Below are 12,708 nucleotides of genomic sequence, written 5' to 3'. Positions count from 1 at the left end.
CATTCTTTACATACAAATGGTCTTTCATTTGTGTGAATCCTCATGTGCCTTCAGATTCGAAGTCACAGTAAACCCTTTACCACATTCTTTACACACTTATGGTCTTTCATTTGTGTGAATCCCCATGTGTCTCTTAAGATTAATATTTTGAATAAACCTTTTACCACATTTTTTACACACATATGGTCTTTCATTTGTGTGTATCCTCATGTGCGTCTTCAGATTTGAAGCCATAGTAAATCCTTTACCACATTCTTTACACACATATGGTCTTTCATTTGTGTGAATCCTCATGTGTCTCTTCAGATCTGAAGTCCTAGTAAATCCTTTACCACATTCTTTACACACATATGTTCTTTCATTTGTGTGAATCCTCATGTGTGCCTTCAGATTTGAAGTCATAGTAAATCCTTTACCACATTCTTCACACACGTGTGGTCTTTCATTTGTGTGTATCCTCATGTGCGTCTTCAGATTTGAAGCCATAGTAAATCCTTTACCACATTCTTTACACACATATGGTCTTTCATTTGTGTGAATCCTCATGTGTCTCTTCAGATATGAAGTCATAGTGAATCCTTTACCACATTCTTTACACACATAGGGTCTTTCATTTGTGTGAATCGTCATGTGTGCCTTAAGATTTGAAGTCCTAGTAAATCCTTTACCACATTCTTTACACACATATGGTCTTTCATTTGTGTGAATCCTCATGTGTGCCTTCAGATGTGAAGTCTTAGTAAATCCTCTACCACATTCTTCACACACGTGTGGTCTTTCATTTGTGTGAATCGTCATGTGTGCCTTAAGATTTGAAGTCCTAGTAAATCCTTTACCACATTCTTTACACACATGTGGTCTTTCATTTGTGTTTATCCTCATGTGTGCCTTCAGATGTGAAGTCTTATTAAATCCTCTACCACATTCTTTACACACATATGGTCTTTCATTTGTGTGAATCCTCGTGTGTCTCTTCAGACGTGAAGTCGTAGTAAACCCTTTACCACATTCTTTACATACATATGGTCTTTCATTTGTGTGTATCCTCATGTGTGTCTTCAGATGTGAAGGCTTAGTAAACCCTTTACCACACTCTTTACATGCAATCAGTCTATTCTTAATTGGGCTTACCATATATACACTCACATGACTTTTACCATCAACATTTGTACCATGTATGTGAATTTTGATTTTGGACTGATAAACACATGAGTTAGTCTCTGTGTGGGCTTTCCCCAAGTGACTCTGACAAACAGTTTCATCACACTCTGTTTGAATACTTGAATAGCTTAAATCTGTCCTTTGTAAAATAGGTTTCTGGTTCACATTGTTATCATGATTATCTTCTGGTATTTGACCACAAGTAAAATCTACTTGCTCTATCTGAATAGGGAAGGGATTCTCAGATCCACTCATACAATTTTTTTGTCCTAGTGTGGACAAGTTGTTCTCTGCATCTACTCCTCCAATTAGTTGTTCAGCAGCCTTGACATTGATAGTTTGGTCAGGACAGTGTTCTCCATTATTTTTTGATTCTTCATCGATTACTTTCCAGTAACTATAAGCAGTGTTAATAACATGTTCCTCATCTTCTATCTTTACTTGTATATCCTCCTTCACTTTGTCATTGGAAAAGATATTTCTTGTATCCAGCTTTAATATAGTTTCAGTGCTGACTGGCCTCAGTTCATTTGAATAATGCATATTTATCAAATCACATCTACTGGCATCACATTGATTTCTATTGTTTACGTAGTCTTCATGTTGTACTGTTATCCTCTCTTTCCCTTGTGTCTGCTCTTCATCTTTGATCGAGATAGGTTCACTAGGAGAGTAGGGGGCATCTACATTACACATGATACTGTTTTCTTGATGACTGTGTAAAGAGTGGTTGTTCGCATATTGTTCTTCATATTTGACTGAGATAGGTTCACTCGGACAATAAGAGGAATCCATCACATTACACATGATACCATTTTCTTGATGACTGTGAAGTGGATCATTGTTTGTAAAATCTTCTTTCTTGACTATAATTTTGTCCATCTCTTGAGAACAGTAGTACTATCACCAAACAAGTCAAGTACCTGTTCAAATAAAAATACAAGTTTTCAAAATGAATTGTACTGTCATGAATATATAATTACACTTCAGCTGGTGAAAGTATTTCCTACAATGTGTCTATTTCAAGTGTAGTGACTGGCATCTCCTGTTATGGCTAGACAGGCTATGCTATTGTTTAGTCTGTATTCAGATGCAGATTATATTTTGTTGTATTCCTAAAAATCTTGTGAAATATTTTTTATTTAAATACTAATTGTGTGCAAATACATAACCTATAACATGCAATCTAATTGCCAGAATGTATAGGAGTGAGAGAAGACGTGTCGAAATCCTGTAGCGTATAAATCCAGAGCTAATGTAACCCCAGCTCTCTCATGTCAGTTTCACGCTTGCTAACGATGGAGACATTTTTTGAAAGTTCTGTATATTCAGGGTACAAAGGCAATCATTTCAAAGGTAACCAGAGTGTGTTATTCATATCAATACACATCGATTCCATGAAAATCCTGAACCTGTCATGAGCACGTCCGCTGCGACCGAGTCTGCTGACAGGCGCCGGTCACGAGCCACTCCGGTTTTCGCCAAATACACACTGGAGAGAGCGTTAGCCAGGGACCGATCTCACTGCTGTCTCGCTACATAAATAAATACAGTTCTACTCACAGTCCCTCTATCATGGACTGTGTCCTACCATAGCCCTCGACCAGATGAGTATAAAATTGGCGTCAGATTCAGATAGCGTCATATTGAGCATCAGATTCAGCGTCAGATAGCCTCAGATCCGAAGACACTTAATGGACTCAAAAACTACAATTGAAATAATACCGTTGAGACTACAGGGAAAGATTCTGCTTCACAACCTTTTGATGGAAGATGGAATGTCTCTGCTGGCACAATTTTTAAATTATAAGTTCAAATTTTTGAAAATGACAACATATTACATACATAAACTTAGGCCATAAACTTAGCTTTTACTTCCGGCTTTTACTGACACCATGTACATTATTGGCAAAACGTATCAACCAACGAACATACAGTGGCTGAACTTGGGGCTGTCACGGTTGCAAGTATTTCAACTTTATTTAACATATTTTTCCCAAATAAAAATTGTGCAAGCAGAGACATTCCAACTTCCATCAAAAGGCTGTGAAGCGGAATCTTTCCCTGTAGTCTCAACAGTATTATTTCAGGTATGATTTAGTCCGTCGGGTGTCTTCGGATATGAGGCTATTTGACGCTATCTTACGCTGAATCTGACACTCAATATGACGCTAGCTGAATCTGAATCTGAATTTGACGCCAACTTTATACTCGTCTCCTACAGGGGTTATGGCCCTACTCTATGTTTGGTCTACAAGTATCTCTGGATTTATATGCTACGGGGTTTCGACACATCTTCTCAGCTGTCGAAACCCGTAGCGTATAAATCCAGAGCAAGTCTACAAGGTGCTTCAAATTGTAGACTAATAGGATAGTATCATCGGTTAGTCTGCGAGGTATAAAAATCTATTTGATGGAAGTATACAACTTTTTTTGGGTGAGTCTCGGGCATAAATTAGTAGGACCGCAAATGGGTCCTACTAATTTATGCCTGGACACTGCCCGGGCCCAAAGTAGAAGTGTGCTTACCCTTTTAATCACAGATTTCCACACTACAGATATAATATAATTACTATCACGTCACGCAAAAATAGATTTTTAAATGCTTAAAACACCGTTTTATCACGCAAACATTGCACCCTTGGTTCCTGCGCTACTAACTCAGTAAACTGAACATCTTGGACTCAAGACTCGACTATTCTGTATGAGGGGTTGCAGGATTTTTAGCATGGGCGGACATTTTTTAGTACTGCATGCAACGCCCGATATGGAAACTGTCAACAGTCGTGGATGTTTGCCAAGAGACTTTCTGTGTAATTACAAAAGGATGGTGAAATATTTGTGACAGAAACATGCCTGTGTTCTTACACACGTCAAAGTTAACTTTCCTGGCACCCCTATCGTAGAATGGTCTAGTCCGACTATCATAATGCCGTCCTTGGATCGCTTGGTCGTGGATTTTGTTGTGTGTAAAAACGGTGTGTTCAACTCTTCACACTCTGCTTTTTGCTGCGACAAAGATTTGTTTTGGTTTAAAAGCAGTAATCTGCACCAAAAACAGCAAGAAGATTCCTACATTTGGCCCGGGCAGTCTCGGGCATAAATTAGTAGGACCGCAAATTTATTTTTTATACCTCCATGGTCTGCGACATGCAAATGAAGGTATTCAAGAAGTATTGCCATGTTTGTTGCAGTTCATTTGGTGTGCTACACATGGAGGTAGGAGCACAAAGCCACTCTTGTAAACTTTGTGTTGTAGAGAGTCAGTTTATGATTTTAAATGACTCACGTGCATTACGGGTGATTGCCAAGCCGATGTCACGTCAGTATTGGTCGTCTACTATACTGTCTACATGTTAGTGGCAGCCCTTATGAAATTGTGGATACTGTTGAACACGAACTCTCTCAACAGCTGTGTGGAAATTCTAAGTTTAATCATACGTACCTGGTGATAAAATGTCTTGTTGATCACCAATCGCTCAATATAATCCTTCGGAAGAGTCGCAGGTCTGCAGAGTTGGTGTGAGTGCATGAATGTGAGTGGCACTTTGCATAACGCCCCCAAGCGATGACCTTTCATTTGATCAGGTGCATGAGGCAACAATTACGGGGCGCGTTCGATTTGCACAATCATAATCATGATTTACCAATCACAATCATGTTTTGGCAAATCGAATGTGCCCCTGGTGAAATCCGAAAATGATAATGCTATACAGGTAATAAAGGCCCAAGTTAGCTATGAGCCACATTTACATACTTACTTCTTTATTTGTAGTATATGTTAATAAACTCCAGAAATGGTTAAAAAATATTATATGTATGTACTTGTACACTTTCTTGTCTTTTAAAAAAACAACAACATTTTTAATAATCGCAGAAAAAGTTCATATAAAGCAAGGAATACGTTTGAGCTCGAGCATGGCCGGCAAGCAGCGCGTCAGCTGTCGCGAGCGAACTAAGCGTTGAGTTTGCCACATGTCTCTCGTATACTTTCTTATCCTTTTATTCTTCCTTATTTATATAAAGTTTTCCGCGATTATTAACAATGTATTTTTTTTTTAAAAGACCAGAAACTGTACAAGTACATGCACACACACACACACACACACACACACACACACACACACACACACACACACACACATACATACATACATACATATAATATCAATTTTTAATCATTCCATTTCTGGCATTATAACCAAAACAAATATGTGTAGACATGTATAATAAGTTTATTAAAATATACTATAGATAAATTTAAGAAGTAAGTATGCAAATGTGACTCATAGCTAACTTGGGCCTTAATTAATTACCTGTGTATGATTATCAATTTCGGATTTCATCAGAATTGTTGCCTTATGCCCCTCTTTGTTATTCTGACTCATTTTTTATTATACAATTTGTTTTCGTAACATATTGTGTTATATTATATAAACTAATATAATTAGGAGTGCAATTATTCACCCCATTATGTATCAATACTAAACTCTACATTTACAATTTCTTTATATGTGTAAGTTTCTAAACTTTTAATTGAATATATCAAAGTGGCAAAAGAATCTTCAATCGAACTTGACGTTCTTGTTGTCAAAGCACATTCTGACATCTACCATCAATATCTTCAGTATAAAATCTATAGAATTTATTAAACTGATAGTAATTAATGACTTACATTTCAAACACAACATTTCGATTGATTCTGTTTGAGTAAACAGCACCAAAATACCAAAGAGTTATAAGAAAAAAGAGATACAGAATTTTCAACGCTTATCAATTAAAAGATGAAAAAATCAATTATATTCAAATTGTTCATGATCTGATATATTGTGTATTACAGCCAGGTGTAATGTTGTGTATTACAGCCAGGTTTGTATCAAGTTAGTTGAAATTAAAATAAACTATTTCTTCTAAACATTCAATTAATCTGGTCTTTGCTTTACATAGTTTATCAACTTATACTCTGTTATTATTGTTATATACTCTCTAAATATCTTTCCATTTCGTTATTCCTTTGCTGAATGGTGAACATTTGCTCTTTCCATGATAAAACATACAATCTCTTATATACTTAGTATACATACTTCTCTAGTGCAAAGTAAAAATGAAAACTGGATGGTCTCAACAAACCTCAACTCAAAGGGTTTCCAAAAGTTCTGACGAGCTTTCGCTCTCTATAAAGCATAATTAGCTCGGTACTGATTTATGGTTTAGAGGTCAAAGTTCTGGTCAATTATATTCTCAGTGTTTTATGGACAAAGGTGTCATGATACAGAATGCCTGTGAAAGTCTTTATTAGACCGTTTCATTATATCATTTTAGAGGCAACAGTTTTCTAGATACAGCATGACACTCACACACACACCCTCTTGTATGTCTTTTTCATTTAGCTTTTCGTTACTTCTTCATTGCCACAATTCGAGAGAGAGAGAGAGGGGGGGGAGGGAGGGAGAGAGAGAGAGATTATAAGACAGTATACTAATAATAAAGCGAATTTACAGTCAATGCGACTGTTCTCCGAAGAGCTCCAGGCGTAGACAAATAAGGACTAACAACATGAGTGAAAGGTTATAAAGAGAAACAATTTGAAAACAAGGGAAGATGTGGAGATGCACAAAGGGAAGATTTTAAGGGTGACATATTTTCAAGTTATTGTTTCCCGACAATGAATAAAGTTTACACCATCAACCCATATATTTTCTGAAAGGTTTTTCTCTCCTCTTAAATGCTATTGTATTTTCTATTGTCTTTGACTGAAAGTGAGAGTTTGCTTAAGGTATGAATAGAGGTATCTTGATTATCTCAAGGCGCCAATATAAATGCCTCGGAAGAGACCACTTGTCACCCGATTTTCCATTTCTTTGGTGTTTTAGAATGTTCACTTCACACATAACAAAAGCGTGTCTCACTTTTTTTCTGCCATCTGTCGTTCTTTTACAACATGCCTCGAAAGTTGACGAATTATAATGGGACGCTTATTGACAGAGTTTTCTCACTTAATCATCAATTTCACACGTAATAGAGCAAAATTACAAATTCTGAGTCACACTTTGTAAGAACAATACCTAAGAAAGCACCAGCGAAAATTTCAGATGATTGCGAGGAAGTACTGTCGACTTCGAGACTTTAGAACTTAGTCTGGGGCTTGGAAATGTAAACGGAGAAAATGCCGATTTTTGAAATACAGCGTAACATATTTGACTTGCAGAAGATTTCCCGGCGTGTCATGCAATAAAAATAACACCAAGCAGTGGATAAAACGAGTCTTCAGTTATTCTAATTGTCGTTTTGATTAATACAAGTGTAGCATCGTAGAAACACTGCAAATCGAGGTCGTTCGACTGGAATGTGATACACAAGTACAAGATGACATTGCAAATGGCGCAGAAGCCTATACTATTGACGTCATCTCATTAATTAATAATCACAGGCGTGGCCAAAGTCAAGTCCAAGGTTATTATGATGTTACTCTGTCCATGGATGTATTATACATCCATGCTTTATTCAATATTCGTAACATTTCCGACGTTTATTTACATGAGGGTCTATGCATTCATCACCCATGTCAAAATGAACACACAAGCTGTTAAAAAGAGGGGTATAAAAAACCTCACCTCCTCCCTTTATTGGCTTGCATACCCATAAGTGGAACAGAATACATATAGTACTATTCTTGCATTGCACTAACTCATCCCGGAACTATGCATCTGTCGATATCTAAGGAAATAAAAAATAGGGAAATAAACGATATTGAATAGTGACACATTTCATTTATTTGTGTTTATCCAAATCTTATATATCATGTTTCCTGCAGAAGACGCCAGCGGAAATAATTAAAAACAAAAGGTGACTGTACTTTCTATGTGGTGTGGCGCCCTTCAAACATTGTCACTGCACAAATCTGCGTTTCCGGTCTATGAGAATCGTCGAAGTGCCTGCTGCAGTGTTGTGTGTAAAGGTCCGAAGAAATGACGGAAACAGTACCCCAAAATTATTTTAAAATGATCGGTAGGGGAAGAGGAAGGGGTTATTTCAATAAGAGTTCGTTTGAACCAGCAAGAAGACCAGGAACGAGGACTATTATAAATTCTGACCACGGCCACGGTAAACTTCCAACTGAACAGAACACGGTGAACTCGGACACAGGAAATGGCCATACATGCACTGACAGCGTGTCAGAAGTTGTGAGTCAACTCGCAAATGGCCTCGCTGTTGCCGCAAAGGATTGCCCAACTCAAGGCAAGGACGAAGACAAGAAAACTGGCACAAAGTCGTCAGGTAAATACTATTATGATGTGATTGTCAGTTGTCTGACTTTGTGTGTCAGCCACCGGCAGTAGTGTTGTCATATTACCACGTGGTTTTCAGACTCGCCAAGTGTCACAAACTAAAAATAACATATTGGGATACTATAGTGTACGAGTAATGTCTTCATTAAAGGGTGCATATGATTTAGAGCGTTTGTGTAGTGTGTATGCATGTGTGTGTGTGTGTGTTGGGGGTGGGAGGGGTGTTACAAAACAAAAGGAAATCTGTGTAGTCCGTACTGCTTCGGATATTGACACAAATCAAATTAATTTGTTAGAACACAAACAAGTAAGAAATCGGTGGTTAGAATGAAAGGTTGAAATACTAGACTATATCATGTGTGCTGTAACATTATGTAGTTACTAACCTAACACTTGACACATGTATAAACTTTCCAACATCTCTTCTAAAGTTAGACTTTTCACTGATGATTGCATTCTATACAATTCACAAAGAAATATCTACTCAAGCTGATACAGACACACTTCAAAATGACCTCAACACTCTTGTCCAATGGGAAAAAAAACTGGCAAATGTCTTTCATTGCATTCAAATTTGTTAGTATGTGCTTTACCCATAAAAGGAACCTAACAAGACAAAATACCATATGGATAACACAGTCTTTACAGGAAGTAACCCATCACCTGTACATAGGAGTAGAACTTTTAGTGGTCTGAAATGGTCTACTCATATCAATAACATCACCACTAAGGCTAATAATGTGCCCAGTCTCCTGAAGAGAAACATCTATCATTGTGATACACATACCAAAGCCATAGCCTACAAATCGTTGGTCAGATCTCGACTGGAATATTGCTCGCTATTTGGGACCCCAGCATAAGTCAGATAGTAGTAAAATTGAAAGAATACAACATCGTGCTGCTCGTTTTGCTGTTGGAGACGACAGGAGGGAATCAAGTATCACTGCTATATTGAACAAACTCAAATGGGAATCACTTCAGGATCGACGCACTAATGCACACTTAATGACAATATATAAAGAGACTCATGGATTCACACCAAACAACATTAATGAATACTTTCAATCATCAAATATCTCACGTTCAGTACAGACCAGGCAATCAGGCATTCATAAATACAACGTGATAACCACAAATAAAGACTGATATCGACATTCATTATATCCCAAAACACTACCACTATGGAACTCACTACCTCAAGAAGTTCACTGTTCACCCAACACACAAGCCTTCAAAACTGCACTGAATGCTATCAATACTAGGGCCCCTTAGTACTTTGATTGTGTTGCCCCACATGTGACCCTTGACTACATATGCGACAACCAGTATTGGTGCTTGTACGTCAATGATACAGATACAGATACAGAAACCAGTTTCAATGTTGTCCATCGTAACTGTGTAGAAATGGAATGCATACCATAGATTCTAGATTAAAAACACTACCACACAACAAAATTAACTTTCATTAATTAATTGATTAATGAATGAATGAATGAATAAATGTATGAATGAATTCTCACAAGTGAGAGCATGTTATTCTGCTGACACCTCTTGGTGGTCAGTCAGTCTAGAGGCTATGTGTTGGTTTTATAATTGGAAGACATTCCCTGCCCATGTCGTCGTGGAGTAGGGGTAATCTATTGAAAATCTAGGTAGACCACATACCGACAAAGTTAACAATTTATCACATAGCACTTGTCATTTGCCACTTCATTCACAGAGTTTTTTCATGGTTCACCATTTTCTTTTCATTTCAGAAAGAAAGGTGGTCAAATTGCTGTCGAAATACAACTACAAAGCCAATCCTGATGAACCTGGAGGCTTCAAAGAATTGACTGTGAAACTTGGTCAGCATCTCACACTAGTAAACAAACACCCAACAAATGAACATTGGTGGAATGTGCAAGATGAAGACGGTAACCAGGGATACGTACCAGCCAGTTATATGAAGGTACAGAAACAGTCAGAATGTGTTTCACAAGACAGGAATTTGAATTCATGAGGACTCGGGTTCATAATTACAACTGAAAAAAATCTACTTACTGTCAGCGAGGGGACATATAAAATGAGCTTGAGGGAAACAGCTGGGATCTCCATGCCGCCATCCAGACATAGGACCAACTGTATAGACGTAGACTGAAAGGAAGTATTTACCATAGAAACTTCCAAAGCCCAACCAAAATTGAGATGTGGCATCAAGATCTCAGCTCTTTCTCTTTCATTTCATTTGTCTGTTCTGAGACGTGATAACAACCCATTGTAATACGCCCCTGATAATGCTGATGAGATGATGGTGAAAATATGAGATTCACTTCCCCTGAATTGTTGCCTCTGTGACTAGAAATTTTCAGTTCGAATTGAATTCCTGCTTAACACTAATCATGTAATAGTAAATTACTTTTATATGTCAGATGTTGCAGTACCTTGAAACAGTTTGATGCGAGAGTGCAAGGTTCATTTGCATATGTTAATTTGTGGGTCTGTTACCTATTACTTATGATATGGAAGGGTGTACTGCCTGTGAGTGGACAATTACATTGGGAAATTTTATTATAGTTGTCAGTACGTAGAGGGAAGAAAAAAATCAAGATTGTCGTGTTGCTGTTGGTAGTCTAGATGCCAACATTGTCTAGACCTAAACCATTAGGAATGAGTGGGAGGGTACTTTAAAGTGGCCATATGGATGAGAATTTGGTATTTATTTTGGATTTTTATTTGATAAAACAGCTTCATCATGTTTTCCTACTTGAAAAAATAATGTGAAATAACATATACCAAGTCCATGTTCACATCTCAATAAACGGCAAACATTAAACTATGTGTAAAATGTTTGTTATTGTACGTACAATAACAAACTTTTTACACTTTGTGCATCTTTTTGCAATGTATTGAGTTATGAACATGGACTTGGTATATGTTCTTTTGCATTATTTTTTCAAGTAGAAAAAAATGGTGAAGCTGTTTTATCAAATAAATATCCAAAATAAATACCAAATTCTCTTCCATATGGCCACTTTAAATTTGTTAAACAGGACATATTATACTACTGGTAGCCATTTCATGTTCTAAGAAGAACACTGTCCAATCTAATTTACCGACAGACACATTGTGATATTTTATGTTTCTCACAGAGTATAGTCTAGTTCCAAACAGGGACAGTGTATTACGTATTAAAAACTTCATCACTTTCCCAGTCTAGTCAAGGCTGTTGTTCGAGCACAGATATCTGTGTTCCCCCTACTGTGTCCTATAAACATGATGATGTCATCATGTCCCCATATGATTTTAGTTTAAACAGACTGGTGGTGGAGTCCTGGTAGGACATTAGAATATCAGTCCTAGAGACATGAGAAAGGTCTAAAATGTTTGACGACAGCCTGTCAATTTGTAATGGATTATTACTGACATGCGGCGCTCACGCTTCGCTCACTATGGGGTAGAACCACAATTAATACCTTTCATCAGGGCCTTGACTAGACTGGGAAAGTGAAGAAGTTTTTAATACATAATACACTGTCCCTGTTTGGAACTAGACTACACAGAGTAAGACATACTAAGAGTATTGGCTATCTATATATACATGTAATACAGTGTTTGTTTTCTCTCTCAACTTCTGACTTAGGTTCTTGAAGACAAGCTTACGGCATTACCATGGTTACAAAATAAAACAGAATCTGTAGCTGATCCTGTAGAGGAGAAGGGTAATAATGTATTTGGAGCACCACCAAAAGGTATGAACTAATGTTAATTATAATTCAACTTCTATATTGCTTGGTTTAGTGGACACAGACTATTTTGATGTTGCTATGGTACCTGTTCTAATGCTGCCACATGACATCATTCGAATGACTGTATCATGTGTATTCTAAGCATAACAAATCGTTGTTCCCAAGTGCCCCAACTGTCGATGTTTACATGTAAACAGCATGGAGCATGAGCAGCACCACAGTAGGACAATGTTTTTTTACAAACAGACTGTAAATGTTAAAAGACGATTGCAAGCAGTGCTGTTATCAGTCTAACAAAACTATGCGATCTGTATATTTTAGTAGTATTGAACTTTATGAAATGGAGACATTTTCGGCAACACATCTAAGCTGATCTTTGATGTGTTAGGCTAGAGATTCAACGCATCATGATGGTAGGTAAGGACAATACCAAGATTTGTTGCCAGCTCCCAGGCAAATATACATGATATGCCCATAATATTGGTGATGATGTGGTCATGGTATCATCGATATTTTGATCTTCAGCACCA

The sequence above is a fragment of the Glandiceps talaboti genome, chromosome 11, assembly GCF_964340395.1.
Source record: "Glandiceps talaboti chromosome 11, keGlaTala1.1, whole genome shotgun sequence".
NCBI lineage: Eukaryota > Metazoa > Hemichordata > Enteropneusta > Spengelidae > Glandiceps > Glandiceps talaboti.
Note: the sequence above shows the minus strand (reverse complement) of the source record.